The sequence below is a fragment of the Lepus europaeus genome, chromosome 3 (assembly GCF_033115175.1).
Source record: "Lepus europaeus isolate LE1 chromosome 3, mLepTim1.pri, whole genome shotgun sequence".
Lineage (NCBI taxonomy): Eukaryota > Metazoa > Chordata > Mammalia > Lagomorpha > Leporidae > Lepus > Lepus europaeus.
This window is the reverse complement of record NC_084829.1, coordinates 143,434,425-143,453,288: the sequence shown is the minus strand read 5'-3', so window position 1 is coordinate 143,453,288 and position 18,864 is coordinate 143,434,425. Positions and strand designations below refer to the sequence as shown.

Sequence of the window (18,864 nt, the reverse complement as noted above, 5' to 3'; positions counted from 1 at the left end):
CAAAAAAGTAAAATTCAAACACTCAGTAACAGAAGATTATTAATTCTATTTCAGTAAAAGTTATGATTATTAAAGACATATGTTAATCAAAGGCATACATATGCATAAGTATATATACAAAAATGGTAATTTTGTGCTCCCAGGCTTAAACCTAAAATGTCATTCATAACACTGTTGCTGCTGCCAGTGGAGAAAATTTGCATAAGACTAAGGCAAGACTAACCATTCTTTACTGTCCTGGAAGAATATGACGATTCTGAAACCTAAACATCTTAAACAAAGGCAGAGTTTCCCTTCACCTGGTAAAACATGAATTCTGATGAGAAGTTTTTCAATGATAATATCTACAACCACTGAGCAGGTGCATGGTGGCCTCTCCCTTTCCCCTGCTGCCCTCATGCTCCTAGCCTAGCCCTGGCCTTGTCCACCTCCAGCTTGCTCAGTCTGTGAAGTCATTTATCACTACTCTAGCTCCAACCAGACTCTTCGTGTTCTCAATTCCTATTATTCTTAGAATCTTTTCCACACATTTTAGCATCCACACTTACTTTTTTTTTCTAAAAACACTTTCCTACGTGTTAGCTCGCGGCTCATGTTACATACTTTCTTATCTCCTGTAACACAGTTTATTATAAACAGCACTGTGCTACAGTGCTAGGTATCGAATAAACATTTTTTTTTAAAAAAAGATTTATTTATTTATTTGAGAGGGAGAGCACTTGGGGATGAGGGGAATGGGGCAAGGGAAGAGAGATAGACATAGAGAGAGATTGTGCAAAAGATGGTTCACTCTCTAAAGGGCTACAACAGCTGGTGCTGGGCCTTGCCAAAGCCAGGAGCCTGGAACTCCATCCTGGTCTCCCATGTGGGTGGCAGGGGCCCAAGCCTTTGGGCCATCCTCTGCCTTCTCAGGCACATTAGCAAGGAACTGGATCAAAAGTGGAGCAGCCAGGTGCTGAGATAATTGATGCTGGAGTCACAAGTGGTGGCTTAACCAGTGTGCAGGCTTTTAAGCAAACATTCTTAATTGGTTGATTGTTATTCCTATTGTCTGACTATTAGGGAACCTTTGTTATAGCCTAGAGTCTTGCTTCTCACAGTGTGGCCCTCTCAACATTAGCCCATCAACATCCTTGGAACTTTCGAGATGCACTCAGACCTGAAGAATTTTAATGGTCTCCCCTGGTAACTCCTTTGCATGATAAACTTTTATAAAGTGCTGTTGACTGTTGAGGAAGGTCCCTCTCTTCCAAAGGGGTAGAGACCTCTTCAACTTTCAGGCTTCACTTTCTACAAGTGTTTTATTGTTGTGATTGAACTGTCTGCAATTGTGAAGTTATCAGTTTATTCTTAACAAAGAACAAACCTTGTCTTTATCAGGCCTGTACCTGTATCCTGACTCAAGACAACCCCAGATCCAAATCACAAATATCTCTTTAAATGGCTTTAAAAGAAAAGAGAAAAAAATTCATATGAAGGAGCAGAAAGTACAATTTCCTTTTCCTTAGTTACTTTTTTTTTTTGCACTTGAATTGCTTAACACCCACTCAGCTTGCTATTTTGAACTCTGGGAAAGAAAATTTGTGGGCATCTTGCAGTCTTTCAGGAAACAAGGCTTAGATTAAATATTTGGCACGTTTTCCACGCATTTATTTCATTAGGAAAGCGGAGAAGCATGTCACTCATGCTTTCATTGAACTTGACACATAGTGTGACTTTCAAAGTACAGTGGAAAACTGCTACATTCCTTCTTGGCCTCCTTTCACACAGACATTTTCGTTCTCCCCCCTCTCTCCTCGCCTTCCAGCACATTAGCCAGGCTTCTTCATGTACCACTTAGGTTATATAAAATAGAAGACTTTTTGAGAGTACCTTGAAGTTCCTGAAATCAAGGAATGTAACACATGGATGCAGTTAACATGCACAGCAAAATGTAGATCATTTTCAGTTGAGTTTAAGATATTTTATAATTTTATGTCATTTACATTTCTCTGTTTTTCTCTTTCAATCTATTTCACAGATGGCAGGGATAGCCGACATTGGTTGGGTGGAGGAGAAGGAGGTGCTAGATACTAGGTCATCTAAGCTATAAAGCCATGTTTTAAGTGAATTCACAGCTTTGTTTGTAGTGTAAGTGTACTAAGGAAATAAAATGGTTTTATGGGACATGATTTTGTGGTGATGGTATTTGTGTACATTTTGATTGAGTTTTGTTGAGAAAATGAAGTATTTTCTTTAAGATAAGACTTAAATAAGTGTCTTCTGTTTCAGTGAAGGATGTTATTCAGGGGGAATCTTGTGAAGAGTTGACAGTTTAGTTGCTGAATGTGAGAAGTGATGTATTTCCAAGCATGTGAAATGGAAATGGGGGAAGACAGAAGCAGGAGATTTGCAGAGTATAAATGTTTATTGAATATGAGTTTAAATGTCATAAATTTACAGCTGCATAATAATACACTGATTTTTTTCATTTTTATTTTTTTTTGACAGGCAGAGTGAACAGTGAGAGAGAGAGACAGGGAGAAAGGTCTTCCTTTACCGTTGGTTCACCCTCCAATGGCTGCTGTAGCCGGCACGCTGCGGCCGGTGCACCGCGCTGATCCAAAGTCAGGAGCCCGGTGCTTCTCCTGGTCTCCCATGCGGGTGCAGGGCCCAAGCACTTGGGCCATCCTCCACTGCACTCCTGGGCCACAGCAGAGAGCTGGCCTGCAAGAGGGGCAACCAGGACAGAATCCAGTGCCCCGACCGGGACTAGAACCAGGTGTGCCGGCGCCACAGGCGGAGGATTAGCCTATTGAGCCTCAGCGCCAGCAATACACTGATTTTTAAAGATTTATTTCATTTATTTGAAAGGCAAATTGACAAAGAGACAGGGAAAGGCAGAGAGAAAAAGAGATCTTCCATCCACTGGTTCTCTCCCCTAATGGCTGTGGCTGGGCCAGGCCAAAGCCAGGAGCCAGTAGCTTCAGTCAGGTCTTTTCTGTGGGTGTTAGGGGCCGAAGCACTTGACCCATCTTCCTCTGCTTTCCCAGGTATAATAGCAGGGAGCTGGCTCAGAAGCTGAGCAACCAGGACTCAAACTGGATGCCAGCATGGCAGGTGGTGGCTTAAACTTCTATGCCATAGCACTGGCCCCCCTACAGTATGTTTTTTTTTAAACCATGGGAAAATAAAATATTGAAAAGATGCATACATACACAATATGTATATGATTCTACACAACTCTAATCAGACTCCTAATGGTTATGGCTATTTATGGATGGTAAATATTAATCTTAATTAAATAATACAATCCAGAAAAAATGAGTGAATTTTTCAAATACGAGTTATACATGTGCATAAGGACATATCAAGGAATGTTTGAAAAAAAAAAAAAAAGGCAGTAAGGGGTATAATCCAGACCTATGGTAGATTCACGCATACTATGAAGCAAGTCATACAGCTGCCTAAAACGTGCACACCAAGTACATGTAGTAATGCAACTGAAAACCCTGTAATGCAATGCCAGTCACATTATATTAACACAGTCTGAGCAAAAGTTCCATTTAAAAGACGAGGGTACCTTAGAAAGTTCATGCAAAATGGAATTAAAATATATTTATGTTTTGCAAAATAGTTTGAAATCCATGCATAGTTTTTTTTTTCATTTATTAAACTTTTATTTAATGAATATAAATTTCCAAAGTACAGCTTATGGGTTACAATGGCTTCCCCCCTCCCACAACTTCCCTCCCGCCCGCAACCCTCCCCTTTCCCGCTCCCTCTCCCCTTCCATTCACATCAAGATTCATTTTCTATTCTCTTTATATACAGAAGATCAGTTTAGTATATATTAGGTAAAGATTTCAACAGTTTGCCCCATATAGCAACACAAAGTGAAAAAACTATCGTTGGAGTACTAGTTATAGCATTAAATAACAGTGTACAGCACATTAAAGACAGAGATCCTACATAATATTTTTTAAAAATTAATTTTCTATGCCATTTCCAATTTAACACCAGGTTGTTTTTTTTTCATTTCCAATTATTTTTTTTTATTTTTTTATTTTTATTTTTTATTTTTTTGACAGGCAGAGTGGATAGTGAGAGAGAGAGACAGAGAGAAAGGTCCTCCTTTTGCCGTTGGTTCACCCTCCAATGGTCGCTGTGGCCGGCGCACTGCGCTGATCCGAAGCCAGGAGCCAGGTGCTTCTCCTGGTCTCCCATGTGGGTGCAGGGCCCAAGGACTTGGGCCATCCTCCACTGCCTTCCCGGGCCATAGCAGAGAGCTGGCCTGGAAGAGGGTCAACCAGGATAGAATCTGGCGCCCCAACCGGGAATAGAACCCAGTGTGCCGGCGCCTCAGGCGGAGGATTAGCCTGTTAAGCCACGGCACTGGTCCATGCATAGTTTTTTAATATTATGTGTTTTCCATAAACTTTTTGAAGACCTCTCCTGTGTGGATCCATGTACCAAAATGGAGAGCCCAACAAGGGACCCATTCTAATACAATTAAGGCACACATTATAATATAGCAAACTTAAAGATGTGTAAGAAAGGATAACTTAGCAACTAGAATGAGTGTTATAGATACTTGGGATTTGTCAAAAATATCTGAATACCTACTTCATGGTATGAATCCAATGACATACCAGATGGATCACATGGTTAAATATTGTAAAATAAAATTTACAGAAGAATTCATTAAAAAAGTTAATATGTATCATATAAAGGGCCATTTAAATTCCTAAGAACAATTAGAGCTGAAATGTGGTCAAATTATGTAAAAAATATTTTAAAGATGAAAGACAATAAAATTATTTTTCAATGAGAGAATAGTTATATTCGCCATTAAACTAAAAGAGCCACCCTGAAGTGTATAGCGCCAAATAAAACTGCCAAAAGCATTTCAACCACCTGCAGTGGTGAAGAAGTTTGGTGAGAGTTGAATGCTTGTCTGCAACTGGTGGCTTTATAAGTAATTTCAATCTCTTGACATCAGTATGGCTAGAAGTATGAAGTCCATAAAATATTTCTACTTTTTGATTTACTGATCCTATTTCACATAAGATTTTAAGGAGAAAACAGTATTTCTAGTGTTGCCAATAAATAAGAACATTTGAAATGTTCCCCATGGAACATTAAGGAAATGCCTTTGTGCTGATCCTATGGAAGATGCCATGGCTGGTAAGAATGAGAACCATGTAACATACATGGAGATAGAGAATGTGTTTACAGAATGTTAAATGAAAAAAAAAAAACAGAATGTGACATTATTGTGTGCCCTATGTGAAAATATGCTTACATAGGGACAGATGTAAAAAATACAGTCACCCTTCTATAAATGCCATCCCACTCCCATGGATTAAATCAACAGAAGACTGAAAATATTCAGAAAAAAATTCACATCCATACTGAATATGTACAGACTTCTTTTCTTGTAATTATTTCCTAAACCATAAATTGTAACTATTTTTGTAGCATTTACATTGTATTAGGTACTATAAATAATCTAAAGATGACTTAAACTGTACAAGAGGATTGGCATAGATTATAAACAAATACTACATTATTTTATATGAGAGACTTGAACATCCTTAGATTTTGGTATCCTTGTGGAACAAGGGCCCTGGAAGCAAGCCCCCATTGAAGGCCAAATGTAATGTTAAAATGAAAATCACTAGATCATTGTTAAGATATGTATGTTACATCTATGAAAGTAGTTGTGCTTGGGTAATGGAAGTAGAGATATTCTTCTAATTAAAATGTCATCAATAACATAACTAACTATTGGGACTAGTTACTACTAATTAGCCATTGGAGCACTGCTTCTCAAATGTTGCTGTGAAACCCTGTTGACATTATGCCAAGATAGCTGTGGTGTGTGACAGCCTCAAGTACTTGGTTTTTCATTCTCCTTTCCTGGTTTTTAGTAGGTTTGTAAGGAGGTGAGTTGATGGTAACCATGATGGAGAAGATGGTGCTGAGCCTGTCTATTCTCTCATTCTACCCTTTACTGTCTTCCTTTCGTTCCTACCCCAAACTGAGAAGCAAAGTTAAAATAACTGGAGCTGAATCAACTTCTGGTTAACGTGGTTGAATTTCTATCTTTGAGAGGCAGAGCAGCTCCATGATGTACAGGGAGCAATGCTGGAGTAACAGTTAAGAAACAGGATTCTAGTCGCATGCCTTTGGGCCAGTGACTGTAACCCCCTGAGCCCCAGTTTCATCATCAACTAAAGAGTAGTTGATGACCAGGAAGGATTAGTCCAGTTCCACAAAGACATTATGACTCATAAGGTTACTCCAGGGTACAGTTTACTATTGGAAGGACTTCCAAAATAGCTAACTTACTGTGTTCAGTGTTGCAACGGCACTGTCAACTAAACTACTTTCCTGGCAAACGGGGGGAGCCTGGTTCCTGTGTACCACCTGGGATAAACCATTTGGCTACAGAAAGCCATTCAAGCCCAGCATTGTGGTTTCATCTGATTTATTACACACAAATAACTGAAACAGACCAACTAGGGACAAGCATGATCAAATATTAGCTAATGATAAATCACTCCATTGTTTAGACCATGTAACTGAGAGAAATACAAACTTCAGGTATATTTAAACTTTCTGATAAAGTCAAAATACCATGGATAGAGGGTCTTGGTTTTTTTTTTTTTCTCCAAGGTTAGTAGAGCAGGTAGTAAACACAAAGGAAAGGTTAAGAAATTTAAACTCAACTTCTTTGATCATGCTATACAGTTACTTGAGGTGTTGTATTGGTGTGTGTTATAGAAACTGTAAAGAATCTTTGACCTTACATCAGGTGTCATTGTTCGTTTGAAGGAAATGAACATTCCTGGAGAAAGGTTGTATGGTGGTTTGTACACTTTGAGGCTTACCTGTTATCTGCTACCCAGCGGTAGACTTGTATCCTCTGTGCTAATCAGTGACTGTCATGGGACTGAATCATCCATGCATATGGTAGTGTATTTTGTACACTGCTTTTGAACTTTGATATGAGAGGCTCATGCCACTGCTTTTAGGCATGCTATAGAGACTGGAAAAATTCCCAAGTCATTTGAAATCATGGACCACTCAGATAACCATAGTTAGATAGAAATATTATCATTCTTAATGTAAGACTGGTGAAAAATCTTTTAGCACATTAGCTTAATGACTGTCTGGGCTCAAGACGCTTAAGACTGGAGGTCAGGAATTACATAATATAAGAAAACAGTACGCTATCTAAGAAATGCCCAAGAACTTGGTCAATCTAGACTTTTGTACAGATCAGTTTCACATTGTACAATGAAAAAAATCAATGGGAGAAGAGTTTTAGGAGTCTTCGTTTGATCTGGATCATAAGGGAAGTGCACTAGTTCTTCCCTGGAAAATGTCTTGTTAAACAGTGTTCTACCTTCTGCAGAAAACCATCCTGGCAAGTATGTAGTAGTGATTTATGAAGCCAGCTACCCAGCATTATTTAAGATAGCCTGTGTAACTTTTCCATAAAATGCCAGGAAAAGTAAAGAAATATCTTCCCGGCTTTAGCTATTCAAATGCAAAAAATGTGTGCCTTGTGCTGCTTTGTGGATGGTTGTTTAGAGAATTGTGTTTGTTATATATGTATAATTTAAAATAACCGACCCATTTGATACATATCTTGTGATACTTACAGCAAGAACTCTTTGATAATAAGTCTATTTATCTTTGTTAATGAAGAAGTCTTTTGACTTCCTGGATGACTGTTTCTTGAATAGTAATAAGACTAGAATCTGGACATGATTTCTTCTCAGTATTTATAATTATCACTACTTGTCTTTCCCACTGTTAGCAATTTTTCTTCTTCTTTGCGCAATTACCATCTAATACTGATGGATAGCATATCTATTTCAACCTTTATGTTTTTCATACTGAGATACTGAATAAATTTTATTAATGTGTATAGTGGAATTGAGGGCTGGCAGTATGTGGCTAATTATGCATTGCAAAATAAAAATCATGTATTTATGGCTTTAGAATATGGCTTTGAAATTTCACTTGAATTTAGCTGTGTTTGATGTTCTGGGAATTTTTAAAGTGTTAGTGTGCTTTAACATACTAAATCTGTCCTGGGGAGACCTGATTCTGGAGTAGCTGGAAGCTGTCCAATTTTCTGTCTCACTTCTACTTAACCTCCCAGCATTTATTTTAGGCTCTCTCCAGTTGAGATATTGCTTGCTTTCTCTCAAACCTTCTCTGGGAGCTGAGATAGTAACTTAATGTTTGAACTTTAAAAAGGATTTCTGGTGGTAAAATGAGTAGAATAAACAGATATTGTTGATAAACCATAATTAAGCTGTTTATAAGTCTTTACTAACATTTACTAAACACTTTCTATGGGAGATGAGGTATCATTTTCAGAATGATTCAGAAAATCACAGTAGTGAATTTTCTCCACGACTTCTTGACCATTGTTGATGTTCAAATGATCTGTCCGGGTATTAGTTTCTATGCCTCAACAGAGATTGCTTGCAGCTATTTCTTAATAGCTTTCCATAACTGCAACTTACAAATTATTGCATGTGTATAGTCTAAGAATCAATGAGTATAATTCCAAAGCAATCATTTGCATCCTTTCTCATTTCTAATTTTAATATCCTAACCAATATTAGATAGCCATCATTTACAAGTGCAAGTTGGTACTGAAAATAAACTCTTCTGCTCTCACACTTTCTTTTGCATCATTTTACTGTGTTCTCTGTCCTTAAGCATTCATTTTACCTCAAACTGAAAAATTTAGTTGAGTTGCTAGGTGCTTTTGGTGTCATAGTTTTAAGTAGCACAGTAACTTAGAAAAAGGGATAATAATAGGCTTGTTTTGATTTTTGTGTTAACATATAGATTATATGATGCTGCTGTAGTTTAAATGCCATTTTTTTTTGTTTTTTATCATTAGGTGGAATCTTTGAAGTTTTTAAAAGATGATGATAATCAGATCTACTTGAAAAATTAACTGAATTGATTTGGTTGGAACACTTTTTTGTTTGTTAATCGATTCTTTAACATTCAGCCACTAGGTAAGTTGAACCAAGTAATTTATATGTGGTTTGATTTAAACGTTATTGGAAAGCTTTGTCAAGTACAATATTAAGAAAGCTCTGTATTAAATTTTGACAGTAATGATTTGAGGTCATCAAAACCTGTGATAGATGCCTGTAATGAACATATTTATAAGTCTTTACTGTATTTTTGTAAGTATCTTAATTTCAGTTGAGAATAGAAAATATTGTCATTTATAGTTTGAAAGCAGTTATTGATTTACTGTTTTAATGATGATTTACTTGTAATCTTGAAGCAATGTGAGAATATCAGATTTTACTTTGAGATTTTTATGGATAACTGTACTGTATCTTATCAAATTCAAATCTTAAGTATTAACTTTCTGGGAAAATTAACATCATTCTTTATTTTAAAGCAGTTTTATTTGACAAAAAGTTTGATTTCTGTTGTAAGCCTAGAAATGTTAAGTAAAGACTTGCTAAATTCAGCTTCCTTGTTGCACTATGATGCTGTATAAAGCTCCCGAGGTAGGCAACTTGTAACCAGGAAGAGTTTAGGCTTTTAGCAAATTATTGGTACTGCCAAGACAGAATTTAGTGGGAACAGGACTTTGGCTACTGTTAAAATGTCAGTATAGTAAAGCCTGCTCTGTCAAACAGATTTTTGGCATCAGAAGTTTAAATGATACTGATTTTAGGGCTTGGCATTTTTTTTTTTTTAATCCAGGCAAACTCATGCTTTAATTAACCCTTTACACAGTAACAGAAAAATTGGAGAAAAAATTGAGTGTTCCTAATTTAGGTTTCAAGGTTTGAGTTTCTAAAATTCTAAATTTTATTCATGATTCTAAAATTGTACAGCTTGTTGCTTAATTTTGTTCCAAATAAACTGGAACTATTTAAAACCCAATGAACAACAATGAATAAGAGAGAAGTGTCTAATCATTTGGGGAGCCGACTTACAAACCAAACCAACTGCTAGTGTCTGTGTTACCTGTGAACACTGTATGTGCTGGTTTTCAGTGATGCTGTTGTACAGTTGTGCAGTGCCAGCTGTGGCCCTTAGCTTTGTCTAAAACAAACTCCCTGCAGGCAGCTGCCCTGGAATCTGATTTATACGCTATAGAGCATCCAGTGAGTGTAGAAATATCAGATGTGGAAACTCCAGAGTGTCTTCCTATTCTGCCTATGATGTTCATTATTCAATATTCATTTGTGACCAGTAATTTTATTGTTACAGGCACATAGTGCTGTTTGGAAAACTTTTGGTATAATTAAAGGGATATAAGGCAGTTAGACAAAAACTCATCAGGAAGAGAGATGTTTAGAGTTTCAAAAAGCAAAAAGCTTTAATTTCTTCAATAGCTGTAATAGATGTTAGCAAATGAAAATTAATGCTCTGACTCACTAACTTAAATGCCTTTGTCTGCTGCATTTAATTTTCCATCTACTCACAAACTTGACTTTTACAGTTATTCCCAAAGTACGTGCCTTGCCCCAACCCAGTGTTCAGATTAAATTTCAACTGGTGGTACCAAATTTAAATTGCTTTTAAGAGACTGCCTTTTAAATGCCTCTGGAGACTAGACAATGGCTGGGGCCTTAAGTACAGAGGGCTTGCTTGCTTAGCCTGCTGTGAATTCTGGGTTCCAGGTGTAGTCAGCTCACTGGGGTCACTGTGCTTCAAAATTATTACGTTTTTGTGTTAAATAAGGATGATACTTAGTTCATAAGTCTGTGAATATTACTCACCCGGCAGGTAGTAGGAGCTCCATAACTAATAGTGATTGCAGTGCTAGTGGTTAGTCCATGCTGACAGCCACTCTGCAACATAAGAAGAATTATATTTTATTAATCTCACGGCTGACTCTTCTTACCGTCAACATGGACCTAACTCATAGAGATGGTTACATCTTCTCAAACTAATAACTTTTTGTTGTTGTTTGAAAGTCATTTCATTGGGAATTGGTAAGCTTTTTGCATGATGTGTAAGGAATACATAATCAGCTGCTTTTCAGAGTGGCTTTATTTATCAGTGAACTCAGCCACATGCGTTAGCCTGAATGAGGACTTTTTCTGAAATAATAAAATTTTTAAATTTGCCAGTTTTCTCTACTGTAAATTTGTGGTAAAAAGAAAACAATTTGTAAGAAAGGGAAATCCATAACCATTAGAATGATCTTCCTTATCTGGTATATTTTGTGAAAGACATCTTACCGTTTTCCTTCAAGTCGTCAGTACTTTGGACTGGTGTTGACATTATTTATTTAAGGGTTGTTAGCTGGAATCTGGACCTTAAACCGCATACTCAGATTTGTTTATGTTTTCTTATTACATTGGATGTAACTTTTTAGAATTATGTAGTGATATTTCTTAGGAAGGAAGGTGAATGATATTAACATTCATTGGACACATTTCATGAGCCAGGTTCTGTGTGTAGGTGCACAGAATAATCTTTTTAAGCTAAGAATTAAGAATCACATATTCATTTGAGAACACTCGGCTTCAGAGCAATAATTAATTTGCTGAGAATTACATAGTTATTACGGTTTGTAAGTTTTGGATTCAGAAATGGTTAAAATCTTACTTTGAGAAATCTGAAATACATAATTCTGGGGGTATTTTTTTTTCTTTGCAGAAATGACTGTATTTTGTGATTTTTCCAGACTAATTGTTCATCCATCCACCTCTCTTTTCTCTTCTGATTTGCCTTCTCTATGTTTTGTTTTCTTGTTGTTAGTTATACTAATTAGGAAAATAGCAGAGAGGAAAACATTTAATTAAATCTATCTGGACACATTTTTAGCCAGTCTTATAAAGATACCAGAAGGGTGTGAATTAGATCTGCAGGTGATTATGCATTTATCATAACTTCACCTGCTATCACAGATAACTCAGAATAGTCCTTGTGAGCTTCCATGTTTTGTGCCCCTAAGCATGCTTTGTTTTATACAGGGTCATATTAAAGCTTTTCAAACACATGCAGTTCTTCTGTTTGGGTTCTTTGTGCTTTAAGGTAACAGAAAAGGATGTCAGTATTTATGTTTGAGTATTTACAAAGTGATGTGAAACCGCAGGCTTCTCTGTGCTGCTTTGTTTTGCCACTGCAGTGTACAGGAGTGGAGTTCACGACTGTTAGCTTTCTGGGCTACATGGTTTCCTATTTCCAAAATGTTTTTCTTTCTACACAACTTGATTCTCCCTGCTTTGTTTTCAAGAATTTCACCTGGCTATACCTTCATCTGTTCATGCATTTGGTAACTTATCCATTCATTGACTCATCGTCCAGCAAGCATTAATTAGACCAGTAGTATGAACGAAGTACATTTTGTTGCATAAGCATTCTGTAGCCATCTGAAACCCTGACTGAAGGTGGTTTTCATGTCTCTTCCTAGTATTTCCTTCTGTCTGTCCTCCCTCTTTCAGCTTGGGTTTAGGGTGACTGTGGGAGAACCTCTCATCTTTCACTCTCCAAACAGAACCTACACAGTGGAATTTTTATGACATGCACTAATATTTGGGTAACAGGCTGCTGTTTACAAATAGCTTCTTTGTATATTATCTCATCTGAGGCATTAGCAGTTATGTAGATATTACTCACATTTTATTTTATGATGAAGCAATGGAGACTGGTGGGGATGGGAGCGGAGTTACAGGTGAGTGATTTACTCAAAGTCACAGAACTAGTGAGTCATGGAACCAGAATTCAACACCGGTTCTCCTGACTTCAGATTATATGTCATGTTCACCGAGAGGTCACACCGGTCTGCCGGGCTGCCAGTGGTTAAATATTAGAACTTTTTTTGACATGTTGTTTAGTATGATTCATATGAAGAAAGAGAAACCATATTTAAATTTGGGAGGGCGTCAGAACTCATACGATTGAGAAATTTGAGGCATTCCATGTAGAATGTATATTTTCCAGACCTCTGAAGGTATCAGCTAGCTGAGGGCAGTAACTCTTACATTTACCCAGTCACCTCCCTAGATCTGAGAATCTCAGAATCTCCAAGCAACATCTTTATACTTGATAGTCAAGAGTGACTATCAATCCCTAAATTGGGTATTGGACAAAATCCCCACTTATATCCAAATGGCCAACAGACACATGAAAAAATGTTCAAGATCACTAGCAATCAGAGAAATGCAAATCAAAACCACAATGAGGTTTCACCTCACCCCGGTGAGAATGGCTCACATCCAGAAATCTACCAACAATAGATGCTGGAGAGGATGTGGGGAAAAAGGGACACTAACCCACTGTTGGTGGGAATGCAAACTGGTTAAACCATTATGGAAGTCAGTCTGGAGATTCCTCAGAAACCTGAACATAACCCTACCATACAACCCAGCCATCCCACTCCTTGGAATTTACCCAAAGGAAATTAATTTGGCTAATAAAAAAGCCATCTGCACATTAATGTTTATTGCAGCTCAATTCACAATAGCTAAGACCTGGAACCAACCCAAATGCCCATCAACAGTAGACTGGATAAAGAAATTATGGGACATGTACTCCATAGAATACTATACAGCAGTAAGGAACAATGAAACCCAGTCATTTGAAACAAGATGGAGGGATCTGGAAAACACCATGCTGAGTGAACTAAGCCAGTCCCAAAGAAACAAATATCATTTGTTTTCCCTGATCGGCGACAACTAACTGAGCACCAATGGGGAAACCTGCTGAAATGAAATGGACACTATAAGAAACAATGACCTGATCAGCTTAGGTCCTGACTCTAGATATAGAATGTAATACTTTATCCTTATACTTTGCATTTCTGTGTGGGCACAAACTGATGAGCTCTATACTAATGATATACTGAAGTGATCTTCTGTATATAAAGAGAATTGGAAATGAAAAAAAAAAATAACAACCTGGTATTGAAGGGGAAATGGCATAGAAAGTTAATTAATTTGAAAAAAAAATCATGTGGGTTCTCTGTCTTTAATGTGCTGTACATTGTTATTTGATGCTATAATTAGTAATCCAATGGTAGTTTTTTTCACTTTGTGTTGCTATATGGGCAAAATGTTGAAAACTTTACCTAATATATACTAAGTTGATCTTCTGTGTACAAAGAGAATTGAAAATGAATCCTTACATGAATGGAAGGGGAGAGGGAGCGGGAGGGGGGAGGGTTGCGGGCGGGAGGGAGGTTACGGGAGGGGGGAAGCCATCGTAACCCATAAGCTGTACTTTGGAAATTTATATTCATTAAATAAAAGTTAAAAAAAAAATCCCCACTTATAGATCTTTACTTATATGTGAGCCTGATTGTCTTCTTATCTGTGATTTGCCAAAAGACAAAAACTTTCTGATTGCATTTTCTGCCTCATCTATTATTTGTTTATTTGTTAATGTACCTCACTGATGTCAGAGTGTGGTCAATTCTCTTATTTCAGTATTGTTTAACCTCTTGTTTTCTTTCATCTGCTCTCAGAATTCCCATAACACTTAATATGTCTCCCATGTCACTTTTTTGTCTGTATTTTTGTGCTTACAAAGTGATTAAGGTGAAATTTTTATCTCACATTCTATACTGTAAGGGACAAAATAGTTCTTCATTGTGTTGGTGTCCTCTTTGGTCTTTTAAAAGTGATGATTGGGAAACAAGTAAATGCCTAATTAAGTAGTTATTGAATTTAATAAAAATATTTTTTGACAGGCAGAGTTAGACAGTGAGAGAGAGAGAGACAGAGAGAAAGGTCTTCCTTTTTCCGTTGGTTCACCCCCTCAAATGGCTGCTACGGCCGGCGCACTGCGGCTGGTGAGCTGCGCCGATCCGAAGCCAGGAGCCAGGTGCTTCCTCCTGGTCTCCCATGCAGGTGCAGGGTCCAAGCACTTGGGCCATCCTCCACTGCCTTCCTGGGCCACAGCAGAGAGCTGGACTGGAAGAGGAGCAACTGGGACAGAATCCAGTGCCCCAACCGGGACTAGGCCATGGGGTGCCGGCGCTGCAGGTGGAGGATTAGCCAAGTGAGCCACGGTGCCAGCAATAAAAATATTTTCTATGAGTTTTAAAATCTTTTGGTGGCCTGAAAAAACTGATGCCCAGGCACATATTTAATCTTAATTATGTGAGTGATATCAATCAGCACGTCTGATATTTATTAAATATCTAGAGCAGAGTCATAGGAACAAATTTCTGAATTTTTGATGATGTTTTAATGCAAAAAGACTGTTTTTAAAGTAAAATAATAACCCTCTTCCCCACAAAATAAATAAAACTAAATCAAGGCACCTACATTCTCACACAAGCATGTATTCTTTTCCTTGTCTTGACCATGGAAGCAAGAATTTTGTAGCTATTGTTTTCTACGAAACTGTAACTGAAATTTGTGGTCCTCTGAATTTATAGACTTCTTTCCTACTCAGATCCCAGTATCTGAATATTCAGCCCCCTCTGTAGGGTCCTCTGGAATGATTAAAGGGCTCAGACTTTGAAGGCTGAAAAGATTTAATAAGATAACCTAAAATATGGCCTCAGAATGTCAGGGATCCCTGGAAGAAAGAAGCAGGTGCCAGCATCAAGTGAAGGCAGAGCACAGCTGTCCTGGGTGCACGGCTAAGGGCTGTGCACACGTGGGATCTGACTGTGCTGGGAGGCCCACGACTGCTTCTTTTGAGCAGAGGAGTGGTGCACTCAGCGCTGTGATTTAGGAAGATCGTTCTGGCTGGGCTGTGTTGGATGGCAGTGGCGTAGGGAGTGGAAGTGAGGGTGGAGTGAGTGGGTGCAGCCATCAGTGCAAGCACAGAGCCACCTAAGAGGCACTTCCATTAATTCCCACCGGGAATTGTCACCTGATGTGTGCTCTTTGGGGGCTCCTCCCACACTGAGATCACAGATGAAGGCACTGCACAGAACACTTGAGTGAATACTTGAATCCTAAGTACAGAGAATTGCTTCTGACTTGACTTCCTCCAGTCTTCCCCCTCAGTTCTTTATTTTGCATATTTTGCATCATGGTGCCCTTGGGGCTTCAGCTAAAGATTATTTTCCTTAAGTCTATTTTGATTCTTTCTTAACAGGTCAATGCCTCTGATAATTGTCCCTGGATTCCATGTATCCAAAGGCACTGGGCCCAGACCTGTCCTTTGGAAATTTGCCACGTGGACCCAGAGTAACTTCTGATCTTTGTGCAGTGGGAGGTCAGACAGCAATTGAGGGTCTGAGTTGGAGTGGAAGTGGAAAAGATTGACAGGCTGCATACAATGTGAGGGAAAGTGCACAGGAAGCCTGTGTAGGACTGCCTGACTGAGGATAGGAGAGGGCGTGTGTGTGTGTGTGTGTGTGCAGTGTGCGGGTGGGAAGCAGGAAAAAGCTGTCAGTGATGACTTCAGGCTTTGAGCCTGGGAGTTTGAATATTACTTTTAATAGAAAAAGGGAGATAAAGAGAGAAGCTGGTATGAGAAGCCATGTGATGAATTTGCACACCAGTTGAAAAGCATGAATTTGATCGTCCACCTACAAAAGTATATATTTTATATGACTTAATTTTTCTTTTTCCAGGCAAGGATTTCAGGGGGCTTCTTCCTCTTCTTGCTGACCTTTCGGCTCCTTTAATGTTTACAAGAACTTAACATGGTTTTAGGTCTTCTCAACCTTAACCCTGCTGAAATCCCCCACAAAATCACTTCCTCAGGGACATGTGTACATGTCAGAGATGTCACAGCAGCCAGAAGTGTGCTTTTCAGCCTCCTAAAATACAAACGTAGAGGAAAAACAGCTATCTTTTCATTTTGAAGAGCATGGCCGTTGCCATCTCACGACTTGCACAGCAAAGGAACATCTCTTGGCAGACTGCACCATCTACACAAACACATGCGTAGCTCCTTCTCCATGGTGTATGTGATTGAGGCAGTGTAGTTCATGCAAGCGGAGGGGTGGTTTAACTGAGCACTCACATCTGAAAGAAACCTACCAGCCTGTTGAACCTAAAGTTACCCTCTCAATTGGTGGTATTTCTAACAACAGAAAACATTAGTTTCTTAAATGTGATGAGAGCAGTGAGTTGGCCAGTTCCAGTATAATCCACCCCATTGCCGTCCATGAAGAGTTTCTAAATTTCAGAAGAGATACTCTTGATTGAATTGTTTAAGAGCTTATAATGATCCTGTAATTATCATTTGTCATTACCTTCTGTACTAATGATTAAAGCAAACATTTAATAAGTAGGGGGCAGTAAGTATATTTTAGATCTTGAGCCATAAAAAGATTTCCATTAACAGAATGTTTTGTGCACAAATAAATTATTCATTGACTGTAGCAGAGCTTGATTCTGTCATCAGTCTTAAGTGGAAATTTTGAGAACATCAATCCTCACAGACGCCAACACTCAGTTAGCTTGAGCTCCCATTCTTCTTACATGGTACCTGAGCATATTTGGCTATTTATAAAAGCTTTAGTTCAGTTAAATTCCATGAATATTTATGGAATCTCTTCCATATGAATTGAGTATTCTGGTGCTGTAGAAGAACACAATGATGAGCAGGTCTGCATTTCAGCCTTCAAGTTGGTTATACACCCTAAAACTCAGATAAGACTGCTGTATACCTGGCTTGGATATAAAGAAGCTCACAGTAGTAGTAGAAGCTTATAGTAGTACCCTCAGAGATGAATAAATGAAATGCTGTGTAAATTCAGAGGGGGAAAGAAGTCATTTTCTCATAGGTATGTTGGGGTTGGGGGCTTGAGATCAGAAATATTCCTGAAGAAGGATTTAAAGATGGCCAGATATTGACAAGGGGAGAGAATTACATTCACACAAGCAGAGAGATGGAATGGATAATATTGATATGAACATGGAATGAAAAGTAACTTGGCATGTCTGGAAGATAGATTGGTTAAGTGGAGAGGAAACGAGAAAGAAAAAAGCATCAGGGAGGGCATGGAGAGATCTAGAGAGCATAGTATGCCTTGAATATAGCTAGCACATCAGTGTAGTAGGCATTAGAGAACCTGTACTAACTCTTGAGCTAAGGAATGACATGGTGGTTGCCTTATGTTTTTGAAAGAGCTATCTTTCCACTGAAGATAGCATCACAGAAAGTTGGAGAACCTGGATGTAGCAAGCTAGAAAGCTATTGGAATCATCTCCAAGAGGTAATCTGAGTTAAGTTCTGAACTAGGGTGGCTCTAATAAGAACACAAAGGAAGGGACACATGGGAGACAAAGTAGATGCAGTGTCTGTTAAGTTTTGATATATTATTGGCTCTGAAGGGTGGGAAACTGGAAGAAAGTAAAGATTCAGCTCAACATCTTTGGTATGCTTTTGAGCTAATTTGTGTTTTTGGAAAACCAACCAAGTGTGAGATGTGCATGGCATTGAGGTGTGCATTGGAAAAATGAGACTGGTCTTTTTGTCAAATAGCTGAACACTTAGTTGAGGATATAATACAAAAACAGGCCATTATTAGTGGAGATGGAAGTTGAGCAAAGGGTTCTGACATTGGAAAAGTGGGAAGCTTTTCATGGAGAAAACACTTCAACTGGACTATCAAACAGAAGCTTCCAAAGTATGTTAACTGTCAGAAATGTAGCTGAAAAACTAAGAAAGGCGGGTCAGGCTAAGGGAGGAGGAACTTTATAGAGAGCAGGGCTCTTACTGAGTGCCTCCGCATGTCAGATCCTGAGCTTAGCTCTGTATTTAAGGGAAGTGTGTTTACAGTGTATAATGCTGTAGAGTTAGCACCAGTGTTGTGACCTACTAGGGTCAACAGATTTGGCAACTTAAGGATTGCAATGGCTTTGAAGATATTTCAGTATAAAAGGGTTATGGAATTGTTCTAAAGGTTGTTACTTGTCTGGATGACATAAATTAAATATACCAAATGCGAGA

General features: G+C 38.3%; 1 protein-coding gene across 4 annotated transcripts in view; it reads left to right on the top strand.

The window, feature by feature from the left end:
* HIVEP2 (HIVEP zinc finger 2) overlaps positions 1-18,864 on the top strand; it is a 224,519-nt gene that overhangs the window by 110,837 nt on the left and 94,818 nt on the right. For all 4 annotated transcript variants that reach the window (XM_062186857.1, XM_062186855.1, XM_062186858.1 and 1 more), the window contains one exon: positions 8,915-9,035. The gene's annotated coding sequence lies outside the window, so the exon portion shown is untranslated. The remainder of the gene's footprint in view (positions 1-8,914; positions 9,036-18,864) is intronic.